We start from the raw sequence: 22683 nt of genomic DNA, 5'->3' as shown, positions 1-22683 counted from the left end.
ATAAGCTTTGATTCAGATTCACTCGTTGCACATGTGGGCAACATGGTTTGCCACAAAAACAAAGTGTGCAGCGAGAGATCGAGGGAGACGTCCAAGTTCAAACTCCTCGAAGTATCACCCGGCCTAGAAGCCCACTAGGTTAACCATGCCGCAAACGCAGCGGCCTTCTCAATGTTTTGCTCTATCTAAGCCCAAACACGCGGCTGCCGTTAAGAGATGACTACCAGGGATTAGTCCCACATCGCTACTTGGATGCTTGAGCGCTTCGAGTGAGTGGTATATTATGAGGGCCAAGGCCAGCGATGAAGAGCAAGCAGCTGCGCAGCGGGCACAAAGCGAACTATTCTTTCGCCTTTTACTAAAGAATACCGTGTGCACACTGCAATTAGCAGGATACTCTAATTTTTGAAGGGGGTTCTCCTTGTTTGGAGGAACCCTACAATGCAAACCTAATTAATTTATGGAGTAATCGCTCAGGTAGCATGGCCGAGCTGGAAATAGATTTGTATCCTCGAGTCTGTGTCGACATATGCCTTGGTATTTAGCAAACACCTGTATCAGCGATATTTCAGAACCGGTAGGCCGACACTCACAAACAGGCAGGCTCTCCTTTTTCTCGACGTGTCTTGTGATGATATACCAGTGTCAGTACAGTCTCTCCGGTTAAGAAAGGCAAAGCCTTGAGACAAAAAATTCCCTCCCCAGGGAAACGCTGCCTGGCTGACATGCGAAGAACGGCAGAAGCCATCTTCGCCAATTCGAAAGTTTGCGAACGGAATCGTGTAAGGGACCGAACCACTCCATCACCCCCTCTTCACCTGTTAACTCATCATTGATACTCGATCAATTTTGTAAGTATACAAGCAGCCAAGCAGGAATTGATTAGCATCAACAGATTATTTTCATTACCCGCAAAAAAAAACTAGTAATTATTTTCGTTACGTAATTCCATTGTAACTTGTCTAGGTTTTGTCTTCATTGTCCAATATGCATCTGCATCAACACTTTAGATGTCCAAGATTTTCTACCACTCATGCGTGTAAGTACAAAATTCACTCTCTATTTCAAATTTCTTTTATTGTTGTACTTGCAAATGAGTTTTTCTATGACGAAAGAAATACTCAAATGGTTGGCCACAATAGCACTTGAAAATGATACTTTCTTGGAGAAGTTATGAAGAAGTGAGATGATAAATCATATCAGTAGAATATGAGTTAAATTTATTATTTCATCATAATCTTTACTTTATTGGCATCAATATTTTATATTGTTGTTACTTCCTCCGTCCCAGTTTAACAGACGTGCACGTAGATTAAGAAAATGGTTTGACCATTATTTTGATAAAAAAAAATGAAATATATGTCAAGAAACTATATCATTGGAAAGCTTTTTTGTATACGAATCTAATGATATAGATTTTATAGACATAAAATTTATATTTTGTTGACCAAATAGTTTGTCAAAGTTTGTCTTAAACTGCGTACGTGCACCGGGACGGAGGGAGTAGTATTTAATGAAAAAACACATATTAAAACTTATATAAATGCTTTAGTTATGAATTATGATACTTTTAAAAAATTTCTGGAGATGGCTCTATCACGGCATCTCTAACGTGGCGACCCATCCCGCGCCCACGCGTCTGGATGGGTCCAAACTATAGTTAGCCATGGGCATCCCGGCCTGATCGGCCCAGCCCGGTCCAAAATTCCCGGGCCAAGCCTGACCCGACCATGCCTCCGGGCTAGGCATGGGCCTAATTTTTTGGCCCGATGGTCAGCATGGGCCGGGCCTGGGCCATCATTTTGTGCAACTTAGTGAAGCGGCCCGGCCCGAGACCCGAGGCCCGACGGGCTTTCTATGTGATGGGCCGGGCCTGGGCCCATTTTTCGGCCCGACGGTTGGGCCGGGCCGGGCCTGGGCCGAGATTTTCCGCATCGGGCCTTGGTCGGCCTGGCCCGAGGCCCGGCCCGGCCCGATAAATTCTCAGCTATAGTCCAAACGAACAAAACCGCAGTCCAACGCGGCCACGCATCGCAAATGTGGATGGCCGCGGTGTCCGGGACGACCCAAACTCGGCCCAAATCTGGGCTAGGTTTGCGTGGCCGCGGATGGCACGCGGCGTCCTCACGTGTCCGTCTAATCTGCGTGTTTGGCCCACCTGTCGGTGCCCCCTATTAAATGTGGACTGGGGAGGGGGACTGTCCCTATACAGTCCCCACTCCACCACTCCACTCCGGCCGCACGAGCTCGACCTTCCGCGCTGCCATGGTCCCGAAGCGAGCTGAACGACCTCGAGGAGCTGGCCAAATGGCCGCACCTCACCGAGGCGCTGCGCGCCTCCGCGCTGGAGGAGATGGCCAGGAAGGCCTAGGAGGACGCCGGGGCGTGGGCGTTCCTCGCCATGGCGCGCCGGCAGGAGGAGGCCACACGCCAGGCTGCGCTCCAGGGGGAGGAGGAGCGCCTAGCCGCGCTCCGGCACGAGGCGGAGCAGCGGCAGAAGGACGCGGTGGCGCTGGCCGGAGTGGTCGCCCTGGCCGGAGTCCCCTGCTCCCTCCGGCGTGTCCAGCCGGAACAGCGCATCGCCGCCGGGGGGTGTCGTCATCATCGATGATGACGACGACGAGTACTACTGGGAGTAGGGTGGCGCACCGGCGGCCACCACGTCCCAAACCCTGGAGTAGGGTTTCCTTTTTTTAGTTTAAAGCCCATATATGGCTTTCTTTTGTGTGAAAATTGACCAAAATAGGGCTAAGTTAAATGAACGCTAGTTTAAATTTAATTTGTTTTTGTTTTTTCCTTTATTTATTTATTTTGGTTATATTTGACATTTGGAATGCGCCCGCGTATTGGGGTCAGTGCGCGACTCAAACGGACCGACGGCCAGATCCACCTATTTACGTATCCGCGCGGCCATCCAAACAGCCACATTCAAACTAGGGATTTCTATTTTCGTGCCGTCGGGTCCTTAGTTGTGCTCAGTTTTCCCCAGCTCCTTAGTTTTTCCTCAGTTTTACCCAAGCGTTTGTCTGAAACCATCACACGTGATGTAACGGCCGGTTGCCCGACGGTTGACCGTTATCTTCTGACTAGTGGGGCCACGTAGAGCCCGCAAAGACACGTCGACCATCCATCTTTGTTTGACCGTAAGCATCGCCGTATCCCTGACCAAAACGCGAACGAGTGGGGCTTCGGTATATCAAATGACAAGTGGGGCCATGACGCTGATACAAGGGGCAATACACGAGTAGGATTAGATTTTTAAACGGAGCTCTACAGCGATGGCACGGAGGAGGTGGCATGCGGGGTGCCGAGATGAGATCGACGTCCACAAAGAACTGCATGAGGCGAGACCAGACGCATTAGATAGATATGAACTAGACGCGTTTAACCATGCAAAGAAGAGAAGAAATGGTCGACGACATCGACGACCACCTCAAAACTTTGACCGACCGTGTCGGACACGAACGCGAGCAATGTAGAGAAAACTAGTGTCTCTCCTTTCTCGGCGTGTATAGGTGGGTGCTAGGAGAGTGTGGTGGCGAAGGGAAAGACCTCGCGGCGGTCCGTGGCGTCCAAGCATAGCGGGTCGGCGTGGCCGTGCCCACAGCCGGCGTGCATGCATGATCGGCATTGGCATCAGCATGTACGTTCGGCATTGGCCTCGGCGGTATCTCTAGTGTGTCGTTGATCGAATGAGGGGACGGGATTGAGGGTGCATCCCGACGTTGACCTAGCAGTGGCGGCGAACATAGCCGTTCTGACCATGCCGATATCGGCATCGGCATCGTTTGGAGGCTGTGGTGCTCGAATCAAGTTGGGATTTGTTTCTTGTAGGCCAAAATGAATTTGAAACAAGTTTCATGTTGAAGGTTAGGTAACGAAAGTTTGTAACTATCCCAAAATTATACTAGCGCCATGGTGAGGTTCTTTTTGATAGAGCTATACGGTTGGGCAAACTTTTTTGACACTTTTTAGATAGGGTTCCTTGTTGTTACACGTATGGCATCATGTATGTAAAAATTTGGGGTCATTTGGAGATGTTCGAAAAAATCACTTTGCTTAAGCGCATGCCGTTTCGTCTCGCTCGAAACCAGCTTTTCTAACAAGGTGATTTTTTCTACCTTCTCTAAATAACCTCAAATTTCATACAGCTGATCTTCTATACATAGATAGATAGATTGTTTCGTTTTTACATTTTTCGAACTTTTTATTTCCCTTTACAATACCCAATTCATTTTCAGGTCAAAACCTCGAAAAACAGCATCATGTATGGCATCATTTTCACCCTAAATTTTCTGAAACTTTCCCTTTTAGATATTCCTTGCTGTTATAGGTATGCCATCATGTATGCCAAACTTGGTTAGGTCTCACTCGAAACCAGCTTTTGTAACAAATTAGGTTTTTTCTCGCGTGAAAAGTAATGGCTACAACAAATTGTTGATGGTTTATCATTTTTTTGCGTGAAAAGTAATGGCAACAACAAATCGGTGATGGTTTATCATTTTTTGCGTGAAAAGTAATGGCTACAACAAATTGTTGATGGTTTATCATTTTTTGCGTGAAAAGTAATGGCTACAACAAATTGTTGATGGTTTATCATTTTTTGCGTGAAAAGTAATGGCAACAACAAATCGGTGATGGTTTATCATATTTTTTGCGTGAAAAGTAATGGCAACAACAAATTGTTGATGGTTTATCATTTTTTGCGTGAAAAGTAATGGCTACAACAAATTGTTGATGGTTTATCATTTTTTGCGTGAAAAGTAATGGCAACAACAAATCGGTGATGGTTTATCATTTTTTTTGCGTGAAAAGTAATGGCTACAACAAATTATTGATGGTTTATCATTTTTTTGCGTGAAAAGTAATGGCAACAACAAATCGGTGATGGTTTATCATTTTTTTGCGTGAAAAGTAATGGTAACAACAAATCGGTGATGGTTTATCATTTTTTGCGTGAAAAATAACGCCTAAAACAGTTTATAATTTTTAGCGCGTGAAAAATAATACGTAAAACCGCCCTTCAAGCATACTTAGAGGGTGGAAGCTAATTAACCGCCAACGAGAGAGAGAGAGGGGTTATCCTGCCCGTTCCCTATATCATACGATCAACGGTCGGTGGGCACGATCCGCGTGACATGGGCTAGACCAATCAGAGCGATGATGCACGTCTGCGAGAATTTGTGAAGAGAGAGGGAAAAACTGAGTACTATCAAGAAACCAAGGGCACCTGAGTAGTAAATAGACTAAGGGATTCAAATATGAGATTTAAAAAATGGAAAATGCGTGTTTTGTACAATGAAACCCATCTTGGCCTACCTCAAACTATTTGCAATACCAATATACATCAGTGTGAGAATTGTGGCCTCATTTAGACAAAGTATGATTTGGGGGAAGCTGTTTTGGGAAGGGCTTATTGTGGAAAACCATGCACCTTCATAGCTACTAGGTGATTTGAGAAGTGGCAATTTGTGGTAAAACTTGATTTATCTATGATTTATCTATGATTTGAGAAGTGTCAATTTGTGGTAAAGACTCCATGAGTAAGTGCCACTCTTTTTAGGATTTTTTTGCACATTAAATGACTCATTTAACTAGTTAATCCCATTTGTTGACTCTCTGTTGACCAGCCACTTGAGGGTAAAACTGAGTATATTGCACTAGCCAGTATTAGCACTCAAGGGGAAAATTGAGCACACAAAAATGCTAGTATAAGACTCGAGGGTATACCTGAGTATATCTAAATTTCCAGGGTTAGACTCGAGGACACGTGCAATTGTTGACGCGTAGACGCGGGTCGCGGTGGAGAAGTCGAGACGTGCAATCATGGACGCGTGTCGCGCGTGCGAAGTCCAAGACGTGCGCACGTGCACCCGTGCACGCGTAGGACGCGGGTCGCATTAACCACCCCTCGCCTTTATAGACGCCTCCTCGCACTCGTCTCTCGTCACTCTCACTCGCTCACGCATCGCCAACTCTCTCCCACGTCCCATCATCTTCTCCAAAGCAAAAACCCTCTCCCTCTCCCTCTTCCTCTTCCTCCGCCGGAGAGATGGACAAGGAGAATGCCAATCCCATCGTCGAGGTTGGCTCGAAGCGCGACGCCTCCATCTTCGGCCCCGTCCCTCGACGGACGACGCCGCCGCCGCCGCCGCCGTCGCCGGTGCATCGGAGGCCGCCGCCGCCGGTGGCGCCAGATCCCGGCGGGATGGGACCCCTACGACCCCGTGCCGTACGTCCCGCCCCCGAACCCCTACGACACCTCCCCGGAGGACCCATGGAACGAGGTAACTACGGTTTGCTTCCTTTTTTGTTCCCCATTCCTTTTTGAACCCTATTTTTGCTGGTGTAGATGGATCCGTAGATGGATGAGTATTGGGCTAATATCTGCGCCGATTTTATTCCATTTTGTTTTGATCACTTCTTGATTTGGGGTTCGGCTGTTCGGTTAATTTATGCAAGTAATATTGGATCTCAATCAGTTAATTTATGCAAGTAATCATGGGATCTCAATCAGTTATTTTATGCACTAATCAAAAGATATCAACCGTTTAATTTTGCAAATAATCTCGAATGTGTTCAAGTTCAGATCTAGTTCAGATCTAGAATCTGTTTCTTTGCCTATGATGAATGGTTGGGCACAAATTTTTACAGGGAGGGTTCAGCGAACCATTGCTGTGTACAAATCTGTTGTGCATGAGCTTTAGTTCGCTTACACCTTCCCCGTAGATATATAATCATGTCCACTCTAACCGAGGCTGACTCTGTTTTTCTTAACTTTGTTATCATGTACGTTAGTCATCGTTGCAACTCATTCACTAGTTTCTCGTTTGATATGGATCAGATGTCCGGCAGCGACGTCGGCAGCCGACGAAGAGCAGGAGGACGTCAAGACTCGCCGTGTGCCGCGGAGGCTGCAGGTCGGCCAGCACATCTCCTACTTCGCCAAGGAGGTGTACAGGTGCCCCTTCCGCACCAGAGACTCGGCGCCACGGACTTCAACCGCCTCGTCACGCATGCCGAGAACATCAGCAACACCTTCCCCAAGGTCGGCACGACGGTGAACGTCCACTCCTTCCGCGCCAAGCACAGGGCGCTCGGCATGCACCTCCGCAGCTTGCAGCGGGTGGAGATCTCCGCCGGGCGCATGCCTCCGCTCAAGCCCAAGGCTCCCAAGGGGAGCAAGAGCAACAAGTGGAGGGAGAGCCAGATGGGGTAGGCGGAGTCCCGGACGTAGCTGCTGCTGCTCGCTGCCTCCTAGTTTGTTGTTGGGATCCCTTTGTTGTTAGCTAGGGATCCCTTGTTGTTATGTTAGTATGATGGTGCTCGTGAAGAACCTCGTTACTATGTTGGCTGCCGTGTATGCAGCCTATTATCTATCCATATTATCTAGGGATTATCTATCCCTAGTCTACTATATTTTGTTGGCCGTACTTAGTTTTCTTGATTTACTATGACCGTGAATTTATCGTACATTATCCCGGAGATTTGCTTCTAGATTTAACTACATACATATGAACCGTAGGGAGTACTAGATTTGCTGCCATATTGGGCAAACAACGAGGGCCAAAAGGCACAAATAATTGAAGAAAGTCAGAAATGCAAGCTTCTCTAGATTTTATACTAATTTGGTGAAAAGGACAGAGAGAAAGAGGGGAAAAATGTGCACTTAATAGGGATGCCAATTTGGGGCCGAGAGAGACAGAACCCAGCTCCTGCTCACGTGCAACCAAACGCTTCTCGTCCCGTCCCACGCGGTCCCTTTCTACCAGCCCCACGCGACGCGGGCCCACACGACTCGGCCCCACAAGACGCGGCCCCACACGTGACAGAACAACGGGAATCCCGCCGTCTGAGCTGCTTCTGCGGGTTTCAAACAAGGGCTTGGGGAAAACTGAGGAAAAACTAAGGAGCTGGGGAAAACTGAGTACAACTAAGGACCGGAGGGCACGAAAATAGAAATCCCTTCAAACTAACCAACACGTTCGATTTGGGTCACCAAGATGCCCTCATCGATGGCCAAAGAAACCTCCATACAATGGTCGTCCTACTAAGATACATGAAAAACACGTGCTGGATACACACAGATCTAGAGCACTTTCCCTTTGGAGTTAGGAGTGACTTCTCACTGAAAGAAGTTGGCGACTTGGCCTGCTGCTTCAGTCGTGGCCCCGACGCCGGCGTCGATCGGCGATTTTAATAAAAAATAACTTATTTGTGAAAAAAGGTATAGATTAACTCTCTGGCTAAACTATTTTATCGAACTAACTTTTTTGTGTGGCGTCATTGCCATTGACACCACACCTCTCTGTGTGATGTCCATGCGAACGTCGTCACACATCCATGTCGAGGTGGCGCGATCGACGACGCGCCGTTGACCAACCGACGTGGCAAGATGTGTGGCGCCCTTACCGCCCACGCCCGGCCCAGCCCAACCCCTCCTTATTTCCTGTTCAGCTACACCCCACCTCTCTCCCCCACCCAAATCCCTCTTAAATCTTGGTGGATTTCGTTGGATCTATCAGTGGAGATCGTTTCGAACCCGTTCCTTGAGGTAATCTCCTCCCTTTTCTTTCTTTTCATCCAATAAATTGATGGATTCGGTTGGATCTACATGTGAAACCCTAGATGTGAAACCCTAAGTTGATTTGAGGGTGGATCTAGATATGGTTGGATCTTAGAGTTTGTTGAAGTAGGACAAGTGGTAGGGCTAGGTTGTATGGGTATAAACCCTATGTTGATTTGTGTTGATTATGGTAACTAATGAACACATGTATGTATGTGTTGTTCACATTATGCTAGGGGGATGGAAAGAATTGTTCATGTTTATCATGTGGACAAGGATGCTTTTTTGAAGGAAAACCTAGAGCCGGACCCGGAAGAGGTTGACTTGGTGTTTGACCGTAACCCTAGCTTTGCCGAGGTGGTAGCACAAGTGAGGATTGAGTTGAATTGGAATGATCCAAATGATGGTGTTGAGCTAGAGGGAAGACATAATGTGGGGCTTGGAATGCACACCCGTTGGAAGACAATGCGTATCAACTCCGAGCAACGTTGGTCCATTTACAAGGAGACGGTGACCGGGTCACAAGACAAAGCTTTGGAGTTGTTTGCAACCAAGACAGTGAAGTGTGGCGCCCATGGCATTGGCGCCACACAAACAGGGTCGCCAAAACGGCTAAGGACTAAGCGTCCGGAGCCCCTGGATGTTTTGAAGATATAAGTTGAGTTGTGTGGCGCTCATGGCATCGGTGCCACATAGTGAAGTGCGGCGGCCATGGCATCGGCGCCACACATTTACTTGTGTACAAAAAATAGAGAATGACCTAACATGGTTGCAAAGTGACATATTCATATCAATAGCAATTTTATACACGCATCATAGACATAGCAAACATCATAGCACACATCATAGCACATAGATTCATACATTTTAAGATAGAATTCAAACAACACGTAGCAATGACGACATGGTTCGAAATGCGACGGTCGCTCTTCTTCCTCCTGCTCCTCCTGCTCCTCCTCCTCTGAAGATGACGGCTCGTCGTTCCTCATCCTCCTCAAAGCTGATCTCCGCGGTGGCTCCTCATCGGACTCAATCACAGCCTTCCTTCCTCGGTTCACATAATCGTCCGGAGTGTAACAATTCGGAGCCTTGCCCCTAGGCTTCAACTGTCAAGCAGAACTTTTGAAATGCGGGTCCTTATGAGCTTGAGTAAGATTGCCGTCGTCAGGAATCTTGCCAAACATGAACAAATGGTCAGGAAAAACTGAAATTACTAAGAATATGTTTCACGGTCATGATGTAGAAATGTCCATACCTCCGCACCGCGACGTTCTCTTCAGAAGATGATGTAGCAATTTCGCCGTCACGGCAACCAAACAAGTTACCTAAGCGCCGCAACTTCTGTGAAGTGCGCTGTGACATGAAATTCAGAGTTAGAAAGTCAGCAGATGCAATTGCTAGAGTTCAAAGTTGGTAACCATACTACATTTTTTCACAAATACAAACAATACGAACTACCATATTTGTGACCATACATGTTCTAAATTTTGGTTCCACTAACAAATATGAGAATATATCTAGTGTTCAAAGAAATCGAGGGTGTCAACACACACATACATATATATACATACATAAGAATATGAATACATACATATCTAGGGTTCCTACACATTCATTGAAATTTGATGTCTTGGGTTCCAACAAATCTAGGGTTTATACACATAGATACATGAGAATATGGATTTTAACACATACATGAGCACATGGATTCAAGTTCTAAGATTTTCATATCTAGGGTTCCATGTCTAAATCGAATTAAATCCGAGAAAATAATGGATGAAACGAAGAGGATCAAGGAAGAATGCCTTGAGGAAGGGATTGGGATGAGAATGCCCGGCCAAATATGAGGATTTGGTGGTGGATTTGATGGGGAGAGAGGGTGGGGCGGAGGAGGAACCGTCGGGCCGCCTTGTTCTTGAGCCGAAACAGAGAGGAGAAGAGAGGAGGGGTCGGGCTGGGGCGGGCGCGGGCACCACACATAAGTGGATGTGTGGCGCCCTTCTAAACGGCGCCACACTTTCAATGTGTGGTGCCCATGCGAACGGTGACACACGTCCTGCCACGTCGGCCGGTCAACGGCGCGCAGCGTCGACCACGCCACGTTGGCATGGATGTGTGGCGCCGCTCGCAAGGGCGCCACACAGTGAGGTGTGGCGCCGATGGCAAGGGCGCCACACAAAAGGGTTAGTTCGGTGAAATAGTTTGATCATACGGTTAGTCCGTCCTTTTCTTTCACAAATAGGTTATTTTTGTCAAAATTGCCTAGTCGATCTTCACGTCGCCTTCACTGTCGATGCGCTGCTTGAGGACCCGGAACATCCGCGACCTCCCCTAGAAAGATGTGTGCGCGGCCATCCGTGGCGTTCCAACCCTCATCCTCCATCAACTCTGGGCGGGCAAAAATACTTCTCATAAGAGCATCTCTAGCAGACCCCCATACTGCATGGAGCGGATAAGGGATGATGCATGTGCACTTCGCAGGTGAAAAACAGAGGCGGCGGAACAGATACCCTAAAACACGAGCAAATCAATTTTGGAGCGAATTCAAACTAGTTCTTCCGATTCACACAAATAACACCATTTTTACACAAATTTTACAAAAGAGGAACTACACTGTAAGTTCCTACACACAACACCTAGCTACCCGGGGGTTGCAACCTCACCGGGACTTTGGGGAATCAGCGCCGGCAGCGCTTCACTCGACGCACTCGTCGCTAGTCTCATCCTCGTTGTCGTCGGAGGTGTCGGACTAGTCCACGATGATGTACCCGCGGCGCGCCATCTCCATGCGGATGGACTGCAGCTTCACATGTCGGAGGTTGCGCGCCTCCTTCTCCTCGTCTTGGCGCCACTTTGCCTTCTCCCAAATGTGGGATACGACGATGCGATTGGATTGGCGGCGCGCCATGGCAAGGTGGTGTATAGTATCCTCCGTCGGGTCCTCGTCCCTGCTCGTCAGCTCAAGCTGCGAAGGTGGAGCAGGGTCGCGCTCATCGGTCATGACTAAGCGACCGGGAGGCGGCCCTCCTCTCCATTGTTCGCACCGTACGGCAGGATGCCAATCCACGCCGACGAGCGTAGATTGCGCCGAGATAGTGTGCTTGCTCCGATAGGTGTGTGGCAAGCTGCGCCATCGTCTCCGGCTTCCTCCTCGCCGAGCCGGACCCGTGCCCGTGTGCCGAATTGGTCGGCGTCATCTCGCGTGGAGGTAGAGGAGGTGGAGGAGAGCGCGGTGGCGGCGGAGATTTGGGAACGGAGATGGGTAATGCCGTCGATTGGAGGCGGAGCGATAGCCTGCGACGGGCGGAGGGGGCGAAGGGAAATGGGGGTTTACCCCATCCGAACCCTTGTGGCTGCCTTAAGTAGGGGTTTCTCGGGCCATGATGGAGTATCCCCGATCCAAAATTGCGATGCACGCTAAAATGGAGTATTTATTTGGGTGTGTTTATAGCCCAAAACCGAAAAAACTACCGTTGCAGCACCAGATGGGGCATCTGCTAGAGATGTTCTAAGACCTTATTCTATGTCACTCATGGAGCATCGAGGACACTTTTTATGTTGTGATTGACCATCTTGCTCAGCGGATATACGTGTTGTGTTAACCAAACCGTCCTGTTAGAGCGATGTAGGAATATTACCCATCATCTACTTTGGAATCAACCTAGGTAAACCATCGTCCTTTATTTTCTCCGACCAGATCCCCTCGGGGTCCCCACCTCCATAATCTTTTGCGACTCTCATCATATCGTAAGATCAATTTAAATAACTTGTCAACCCATTGCCAGAAATTTTTATGGCATCTATTGGTTTTCATCTAACTTTGTCAATGATTTTTTTCCATAACTAAATTGAATATCTAATGAAAGGATATATATCTTTCATATGAGCTTTTGTTAGCACTATATTTGACCAAAATAAATCATTTGCATATTTTTCAGGAAAAAATGTATAATTTTTTATCAAAAACAAATTCATGAGTAGTACAATATTTGATTTTTAATTTCTTTGGTTTCTGTTTGAATTAGTATCATTAGTGATAGTTGACTGATGTTGCCACTTCATAATATTTTCCCTGAAGATGAGGACAACGTGTTTAGATTGTCAACAAACTTTGTCATGGATCCAATCTATAAGATAACTATTAGGTAAATACTAATGATGCATACATTGGCTACTACTGTCGTGCAAAGTTACTTCAAATGCATCATCCGTGCGGAACAACAACCAACAAGTTAAATATTGGCTCTGCTCATTACCCTAAAACTACTCCTTTCTACAATCAATGTAATTGACCTCATTTCTCCTAGTGTGTATATGCATCGCAAAATGGAATCACCATTATGGTATATAATTATTTGAACAAGATAACGAACTTAATTATATACCAAAAATATGTGCCCTCCAGTCCTTTACACATTTTTGCTTGATGGTTACAGAATGTGAAGTGATGAATGGTGAATTCGCAAGGTCAAAGTAGTTTAATCAAGGTGGAACTGCATCAAAAGATTTATTTGCTCTCAAATGCAAGCACCGAGCTCATGTACAAACTGATACGTATAGAATAAGAATAAACTTGGTACAAAACACAATGTTTTATTGAGGCTATCTAACTCGAGTGTGACAACCTCATGACCATCTCAACTTCTGTTACTCATGTTTGCTCCATTTCTTATATGTTTGTCTTGCTTGCTTAGTTACGTGGGAGGGAAGGGCACCCCATGGCCCATAGGATAACGAGACCGTTGGTTATTTGACACACGTAAGAAATCCTGAAACTATGTTTACAAAATCTTATATATCAAGAACATTCCATACAAATATCTTATATCTAGACTTATCTACCATTTGCATGAATCATGGCTAAGATTTATCTACCAATATATCTAGATTTATCTATTGGTTTCTCCATCTCGTTGAGTCTCTTCTCCCCTTAATTGGTTCTCTTCTGATTGGTCCTTGCTATTGTACTGACATATGAGAGGCAAAGATGAATGTCGTGGTGGAACTGACACAATCACACAAACAGCCAAACGAAGCTTCGATTCAGTTGATGCACCTGCGGGCTGCGGCTAACGAGGAGAAGCATCGGGTGGGACCATGTTCAAACAGGCTCGTGAGCATTTTTCCATGCTCCGGGAACTATCACCCGGCCCATAAGCCCACTGGGTTTACCAGGCCGCAAATTCCGCTGCCTACTCCATATAAGCCCAAACATGCGGCTTGCAGCAAGACATAAACACTACCAGGGATGGATTAGTCCCACATCGGTAATTGGATGTTTGAGCGCTTGGAGCGAATGCTATATTAGGAGAGCCAAGGCAAGATCTGAAAGAGCAAGCAGCTGCGCAGCGGGCACAAAGCGAACTATTCTTTCGCCTTTTACTAAAGAATACCGTGTGCACACTGCAATTAGCAGCATACTCTAATTTTTAGAGGGGATTCTCCTTGTTTGGAGGAACCCCACAATGCAATCCTAATCATTGCGCCAAGTTTGACAGTAAAAAATTTCTGAAGTAACTTTGCCTATATGTGTTCAAGTTTGACAACATTTCAGAAGAGGTAGGCAGAGGTACACAGTTCATCGCACCGATCATTTTCAATCACGGTGTCGTACTCATTCCACCAGATCGATGGCGTGAAAGGAACGTCCATACAGCGATTAATAGAAGATGCATCAAAAACACGTGGTGGGTTACACACAGATCGTAGAGCACTTTCCGCTTGGGAGTTAGGAGTGACTAGTGACTTCTCGCTACAGATGTGGGGCTAGCTGTCGGTGGCGTGCTGCTTCATCCGTGGCCCATAGGATAACGAGACCGTTGGCTCGCTTATCAAATGTAATTGATGAGCTTGAGGCTGTTGCGGAGGTTAGACCGTTGTCTACGCAAGAGATTGAACTTAAAAATCAATCAAATGCACAGATGGCGAGTCTTCTTCGCGAGGAGGAACTCAAATGGTATCAACGTTCCAAAGCTCAATTCATATTGGAAGGAGATTCAAATACGCGATATTTCCATGGCTTAGCCAATGGGAGACATCGGAAAAAACGTATTCATTCTCTTATTCAAGATGAAGGGTTGATTGAAGGCCATGAGCAACTTAAATCTTACATTACTAATTACTATAAAGGTCTGTTTGGTCCTCCGGAGGAGAGCACCTTCTCTCTTAATGAGGACTTAACGGACGATATACCCCAAGTTTCTATGGAAGAAAATGGTCTACTAACCGCACCTTATACTGAGGAAGAGGTTCGAAGGCAATTTTCCAAATGGAATGCAACAAAGCACCGGGTCCCGATGGTTTTCCAAGCGGAGTTTTATCAAACTTTCCGGGATACGATTAAATCGGACCTTCTAGATTTGTTCGAGTGACCTACACATTGGACAACTAGAATTATTTCGTCTAAATTTTGGTGAAGTAATCTTGTTACCGAAAGTTAATGAGGCAGAAAGGATTCAACAATATAGACCTATTTGCCTCTTAAATGTAAGTTTCAAGATTTTCACGAAAGTGGCCACCATTAGACTTAATACGGTTGCGGATCATGTTGTCCAGCCATCACAGACATGCCTTTATGCAAGGAAGGAACATCCTTGATGGAGTGGCGGTCTTGCATGAGACGGTACATGAGATGCATTCTAAGAAATTACATGGGGTTATTTTAAAACTAGATTTTGAAAAGGCGTATGATAAAGTTAAGTGGTCTTTCCTACAGCAGACACTCAGGATGAAAGGTTTTTCTCCCGCAGTGGCGCGCTCTAATAAATGATTTTGTGTATGGAGGTAGTGTCGCAATCCGGGTTAATGATGACACCGGCCACTATTTCCAAACACGAAAAGGGTTACGCCAAGGGGATCCGTTATCACCGATGTTGTTTAACATTGTAGCGGATATGCTCGGCTATACTCATAGAGCGGGCCAAGGCCGATGGCCGATTGAAGGAGTGATTCCACATCCGGTTGATGGTGGTTTATCTATACTTCAATATGCCGACGATACAATTCTCGTTTATGGATCATGATCTTGAAAAAGCTCAAAATCTGAAATTAATTTTGGCGGCTTTTGAGCAGTTGTCGGGATTGAAAATCAATTTCCATAAAAGCGAATTGTTCTGTTTCGGTGATGCCCAAAACGATACGGCTCCGTATACGAGTTGTTTGGTTGCGGGCAAGGCCAATTTCCTATTCGTTATTTGGGTATTCCGATTCATTATCGGAGACTTACAATTGCGGAATGGAAATTAGTGGAAGAAAGATTACAAAAACGCCTTAGTAGTTGGAAAGGTAAATTGTTGTCCCTGGGAGGAAGATTGGTACTCATTAATTCGGTACTCACAAATATGGTACCGTATATGTTATCATTCTTCATCCTACCGAAAGGAATTCCGCATAAACTCGATTACTATCGATCCGCATTCTTTTGGCAAGGGGACAACGAGAAAAAGAAATATCGATCGGTTAAGTGGAGTATAGTTTGTAGTCCCAAAGATCAAGGAGGGCTTGGAGTTCATGACCCGGAGGTCAAGAATTCAGCTCTTCCGGGTAAATGGCTGTTTAAGCTACTTACCGAGGATGGGACTTGGCAAACTATTCTTCGGAGAAAGTATATCGGTTCGAAGACATTATCCCAAGTGGTTTGGAAACCCGGGGATTCTCACTTCGGGCTGGTCTTATGGCGACAAAAAATGTATTCTTTCGCCATGGTACTTTCTCAATCGGGAATGGAGCACGGATACGGTTCCGGGAAGATGCTTGGCTAGACAATGCACCCTTAAGTGAACAGATATCCTGCTTTGTATAGGATTGCTCGTCGCCAAGGTGATACCATTGCTACCGTAATGGCTACCTCACCTCCGAATGTGACGTTCGTACGGGTTTTACTTGGACAAAGACTTGTGGCATGGAATTCCCTAATTCAACGGCTCGGAGATATTCATTTATCACCCGAACCGTACGAATTTAGATGGAACCTTCATGTAGATGGTACCTTTTCCGTAAAATCTTTCTACAATGCGATCCTTCTTTCTCGACTTACCAATTGACAACAATAAGAAGATTTGGAAGATGAAGATACCATTAAAAATTAAAATTTTTGGATGGTATCTTCGTCGTGGGGTTATTCTCACCAAAGACAATCTTGTTAAGCGGAATTGGCATGGAAGTACACGGTGTGTTTTTTGTCATCGTGACGAAACAATCAAACACTTATTCTTCCAAGTGCCAGTTCGCGAGATCTATATGGTCCGTCATCCAAGTAGCGTCTACCTTGTATCCTCTCGACTAGTGTCGCCAATGTCTTTGGCAATTGGCTTCATGGTATAGATTCAAGGTTTAAGTTGCTTCTTAGGGTGGGGGCGCTAGCGATTATCCGGGCGCTTTGGCTATGTAGAAATGACAAGATCTTTAATGAGAAAAATTATTCTTTGTTGCAGGTCATCTACGGATGTACGGGTATTCTCCGTTCATGGTTACCTCTACAGCGAGTGGAGAACCGACGGATATTTACTGGAGGTCCGTACACGGTTGGAGGCTACGGCGAGGGATACTTTTTTCCTACATGGGTGGCAGCATAGTCTACGGATAGATGCCCCACCTACACTGTAGGCGTTATATGATTCATCGTTCCGATATGTATCTCGCCTAGTTTTTATTATTTATCCTTTTGAACTTGAGACAACAAAACGGCTGTGTGCATCCTGGTTATGCAGAGGCTGGATGTAATTGCTTATTAAAGTAATAAAGCATCCTTTATCGAAAAAAAATCCGTGGCCCCCGGCGGCAGCGCCGACCTTCACGTCGCCTTCGCCGTCGCGGCGGTGCTTGAGTTCCCGGAACACCCGCGAGCTCTCCTCGAAGATGTGCGCGCGGCGGTCGTAGTCCGTGGCGCTCCGTCCCTCGTCCTCCCCGCCCATCGCCTCGTCCTCCAGCAGCTCCAGCTGCTCCGGCGCCAGGCCCTCATCCTCGTGCTCGCCCTCGGAAACCACGGTCATGTCGTTGCGCTTGCGCGCCTCCACCGGCGGCTCCGCTCCGTCGCCGCACTGCGCGCGGAGTGCCGTGACGACGAGAGTCCCACCGCGAGCAGCGCCGCCCAACGGAACGCGTGCTTGGCAACATCCAAGCCTCCCCGGAGCGAGGGCGCGCGGGACGACACGCAGCGGTGGCCGCGCGGCCGCCGTCGCGGTGGGGCAAACGGACTGCATGCTCTATTGCTAGTGCAGTGTCGATCCTGGTACGTCGAGTAGTTGGGCTACTGTAGGATAGGATCAGTTGTTGTAGGTGTCGGTTTCGGGAGTGGGAGCGGGAGATTCTGGACAACTGGGGGCACAGTGGCTGCTGCATTTTATCCGGCTGCTGAACATTCCCGACGTCGCCCAGCTCGCGCGCCTCGTGGCGGGGTCGCGCCACGCGTGGAGCCACGTACCCACCCGGCGGCGTCGCGCTGGTCCGACTCGACGGGTCGGCGTGCGCGGGCGTGGCGCTGTCGGTTTGGAGCCAGCGCGCGTCACCAAATTGGTGGGCATCCCTGTGCTGTTGCGCCGTTGGGGCATATTCTTTCCGACTTTGATAAATCGTGCTTACTGCTCGGGGCGTGTGCTCCATGATTTTCCGACTTCGTTTTCAATTTGTTCTGTCCAATCGCTGTGGCGCATCCTTACACATAGGGTGGATGGCATGGCGTTGACGAGCCCCAGAGAGAAGGTGTGTGCCAAGCAAGACGTACCCGTGCGATACTCCAATCTAAATCCTCCTTGATCAATTCATGCGGACGCTGAACCATTTGCTCATCCAATGTCTATGGCCTATGGCTATTATCAGCTCCGCCAAAGATTTTCGAGTAAGATCAGCTCTAGCAAACCTCTTATCCCACGATCCTTGAAAACTCTCATAAAGGCACGGTAAACGCGATTGAAGAGCTAAAATCGGTCTGCTCCGCGCCACACGTTTTTTATCCCTTAAATCATGTTAAGTTTCAGCATGTATGTCTGATATAGTGTACAAAATGAAAATATGACATCAATATAAACCAAAATTGAAATGGTTTAAACATCACACATTACAACAGTAATCTAAATTACATCAGTAGTTTAAATCCAAATAATTAAACAAATAACAAATGGTTTAGAATGCAAATGATTATTCAAATCACACATAAATGAATACGAAATGAAATAAATATAAGTGGCAGACTATTGCCCACATCCGCGAATGCTACTAAATGAGATCAACCTTAAGTTAATTGTGGGTGCCGGAGTTCTCAGTGTCATGATATGTCTCAACATATGCTTGGATTCGATCTGGATATCTTGTTGGTTTCACACGAGTAACAACATTGTCAAAGAAGAACCCCAATCCAAACCCCTCCATCTTTGATAATCATAATGTTAAGAATCACACAAATGGTCATGAGGTCGTTGAGGTTTTATTTGTCCGAAAACTCTCTGTGACCTTGAACTATTGCAAATCTAGTTTGCAAAACAGCGAAAACCCTCCCATTGTTTTTTTTCGGGCTGACATTCTCTACTACTGTAGTGTTAATTAACACTACTACTGTAGTGTTAATTTACATCAACCGTATCCGCGGTGCAGAATAACTAATGACAAGTTACATAGTAGCTCTGTTAATTACCCTAAAAGAACTCATTTCTACAATCAATGTAATTGACTTCATTTCTACTTGCTTGTATATGCATAGAAAAATGGAATCACCATTGTCGTATATAATTATTCGAACAAGATAAAAAAAATTAAGATAGCACAAATATATCCCCTCTAGTCCTTTACACATTTTTGCTCGACGATTATAACTTGTGAAGTGATGAACGACAAATTCAATTGGCAAGGACAAAGTAATTTAATCAAGGTGGAACCACAACGAAAGATTTATCATCTCTCAAATGCAAGCACCGAGCTCATGTATAAAGTAAGAATAAACTTGGTACAGAACGCAATGTTTTGTCGAGGCTATCTAACTCTAGTACCGTGGCAACCTCATGACCATCTCAATTTCTCGTTCTCATGTTTGCTCTGTTCCTTATTTGTTTGCCTTGCTGCTTGCTTACACGGAGGGAAGGGCACCCCATGGCCCATAGGATAGCGAGATCGTTGGATATTTGACACATGTAAGAAATCCTAAACCTATGTTTATATATCCAGAACATTCTGTACAAATATATTATATCTAGATTTATCTACCATCAGCATGAATAATGGCTAAAATTTATTTAAACGTATTTACGTATCCGACCCAAACATATGTGTGCTGAAATCTGGGTTTTTTCGTGTCCGCGGACCGATATAAGGGGATCAAAACGGCCCTGTTCCATGTTCGAAATTTGTGGGGCCGGCTAAGAGATGACCTTTGTACTACTCCCTCCGTTTACAATTACCCTGCGCTTCTAGATTTTGTCAAAGTCAAACTTCACAAAGTTTGACTACAAATATAAAAAATATATTATTATCTAAAATATAAAACTAGTATCATCAGAATTATCTTGAAATCTATTTTTATATTATGTAAATATGTAATTATAGATGTTGATATTCTTTACTATATCTTGAATTACATTTTAGAAACTTTGACTTTGGCGAAAGTCAAAATCATAGGGTAAATAAAAACGGAGGAAGTAGAAAATAGGTTAAAGAATGAAAACTTGATATATACAGTGGCGTCGGCGGGAGCTGCCAAGCTACTCGTGCGAACTCCTGCGATTTTACATTCACTGCCTATGAATTTGTAGGCGCTAAGTTTTAGTGTCCGCCCCCATTCATGTTGGTTTGCTTTTGAGTAGATGCTGGCCGTGAGATCTGCTTGGACGGTGGATGCATGTGGGCGAGACACGCCGTGACTCGCCTATAGCAAGGCACCGGATCCCTGTCCCTTCATGGCTACTACTTTATTTGTTCTGTCCTGACGGTTCTGAAAAAAACATGTGAACAATGAAAAGGATGAAAAGCCCCCCAATGTTATAGAATAGAGGAAGTAGATTTTATCTAAACCAACTTGCCAAAACGTTTTATATTGTAGAATGGAGGAAGTAAGTTTTATCTTATCCGTTTTAAAAAAAAAGTTTTATCTTTTTTTTCGCAGGGAAGAGTCGGTTGTACTTATATCGACATCCACAAAGCTGGAGACGCAAATACGCACGCTAACATTTGCACGGCATGCTTCGCCTCGAAGGGAAGAGCAGTCGTACGCCGTAGACCACGGCGATAAGCAATGCGGCAGCGTACACAGAAAAGTTGGAAAAGATGGGAAAGAAGAAAAAGGAAAGCCAATAAATGGGGTCCAACTCCAACGAAGCGACAATCACGGGAAAAGTTTGATGGATCCACGTCCGCCCAATGTGCACGGCACGCCGTCGTCACTCGTCGTCGGACCTTCCCTGTCCCCAGATCATTTCGCAAGTACATAAATCACAAGAGACTTCCTTTTTTTTTTGTCTCCATGCTTAAAACTAAACTGATGTTTCATCTAACATGGACTGTCCATCATCCATCGTGGGCATAATAAGCCTGGCAGCTTGCGTACCAGATGCTCTGCGATAAGCGAAATTGGCTGAGGATCTAGCGAGGTCATGGCATCGAGCTTCTCGGCTGGGTAAAAAGGGGAAGGATATCCAGATCCACTAGCGTCCATTTGGGATACAGGTTGGAGAGCCTCCAACACTTTGTACCTGCACCGCGTTTGTCAAAGCTGAGTTTGGTCGATGGATGAAGGTGGTGGTGGTCCCTCTTACCAACTTGCTTTCAAACAAAATGGAGAAGAACTGAAGAAGCAAAGCTCGATGGGAAGTTGGGAACACCCAAAGGAGATCTGAATCGGACCAGATAGATGGGCACTGCCACTTCTTTAGCTTGCCGTATGTAGTAGGCAAAAATAATTAGACACAAAACTCTGTCGTCTCGAGTAAATTGGAGATACAATTTATAGACGAAAATGCCCTTATTATCTTATTTCCGTACCTCAACTCAAAGTGTCGATTCTTTTTTTTTTTTAGAGATTCTGCTCTGGATTGCATCCGAAAGACTCCGTGTAATGAAATATATGTGACAGAATAGAGATTGGTTTACCATTTTATAATCAAGAAAGTGCCATATTCTCTTAAAAATATTCAAACTGACGAAGTGGCATGGATATCCGCTGAAGTTTTTTGCTCTAGATTTTTATTTTAATTTCTTTTAGTATGTTCATAATCGATAAATTTGAAAATGCTAGATAATCGTGTTCTCAATTAAAATCGATAAGTTTATTTTAATTTCTTTTGTCATCGTGGGCAAATTGGAGATACAATTTACAAACGAAAATGCCCCTATCTTCTTTACCTGCCTCAACTCAAGGTGGTGATTTTTTTTTTTTTACAAATTCTGCTCTGAATTGCATCCGGAAGATTCTATGTAATGATATGTTACAATCAATAAAGTGTCATATTCTCTTGAAAAATACTCAAAGTGATGAAGTGGCATGGATATCCACTGAAGATTTTTGCTACCGGCTACATGTAGCTTTTCATTTTAATTTCTTGAAGTATATTCATAATTGATAAGTTTGAAAATGCAAGATAATTATGTTAGAGTGCAATATAAATCCGTTAGGTTTCGTAAAAACATACTTCACATGTTGCATAATTTTTGTCGTTGATTTCAATGTATCTATGGAACGGAGGAAGTATATTATAACGTGTCCTACAACAATAACATGCTGGTCAAGACTGAAGACAACAAACAATATCACAACATTAAATAAGATCCAAAGAAAACTTACAAATGTGAGTATTTTAGTGTCCTATGTGTACACATAATTTTCATGGGAAAAGACAAGCTTTGTAGCATGCCAGAAAAGTATTTCTAAAGTCTTTTCTTTTAACACCCGATTTCTAGGGTTTTCTCGAGGGCATAGTGTATGCTCCTCACGCATATTAAATACACACGCGGAAGAAATTCTTAAAAAAATGTGCCATTTTTACAATTTTGAATGTTCTACCGTTCATCCGGGAGAATATGTTTCTGGTAGAATTTCAAAAACTTATGGGTACATCTTTTTCCAAAATAAAACAGCTTATTGGCCACAAAAAGTTGTTTTTAGACCTTTATAATGGTATCCTTCATGACGATGCCAC

General features: G+C 45.3%; 2 non-coding genes across 2 annotated transcripts; both read left to right on the top strand.

Annotated features, from left to right (window-relative positions):
- Positions 1 to 315: 315 nt before the first annotated feature.
- LOC124681095 lies at positions 316 to 434 on the top strand. Its single transcript, XR_006995710.1, has one exon. It is a non-coding gene; the product is annotated as a U5 spliceosomal RNA (small nuclear RNA).
- Positions 435 to 13905: 13471 nt separating this feature from the next.
- LOC124681094 lies at positions 13906 to 14024 on the top strand. The gene has a single exon (XR_006995709.1). It is a non-coding gene; the product is annotated as a U5 spliceosomal RNA (small nuclear RNA).
- The last annotated feature ends 8659 nt before the right edge of the window (positions 14025 to 22683 follow it).

Source organism: Lolium rigidum, unplaced genomic scaffold (assembly GCF_022539505.1).
Source record: "Lolium rigidum isolate FL_2022 unplaced genomic scaffold, APGP_CSIRO_Lrig_0.1 contig_33874_1, whole genome shotgun sequence".
Lineage (NCBI taxonomy): Eukaryota > Viridiplantae > Streptophyta > Magnoliopsida > Poales > Poaceae > Lolium > Lolium rigidum.
Note: the sequence above shows the minus strand (reverse complement) of the source record. Positions and strands in the feature narration are given on the sequence as shown.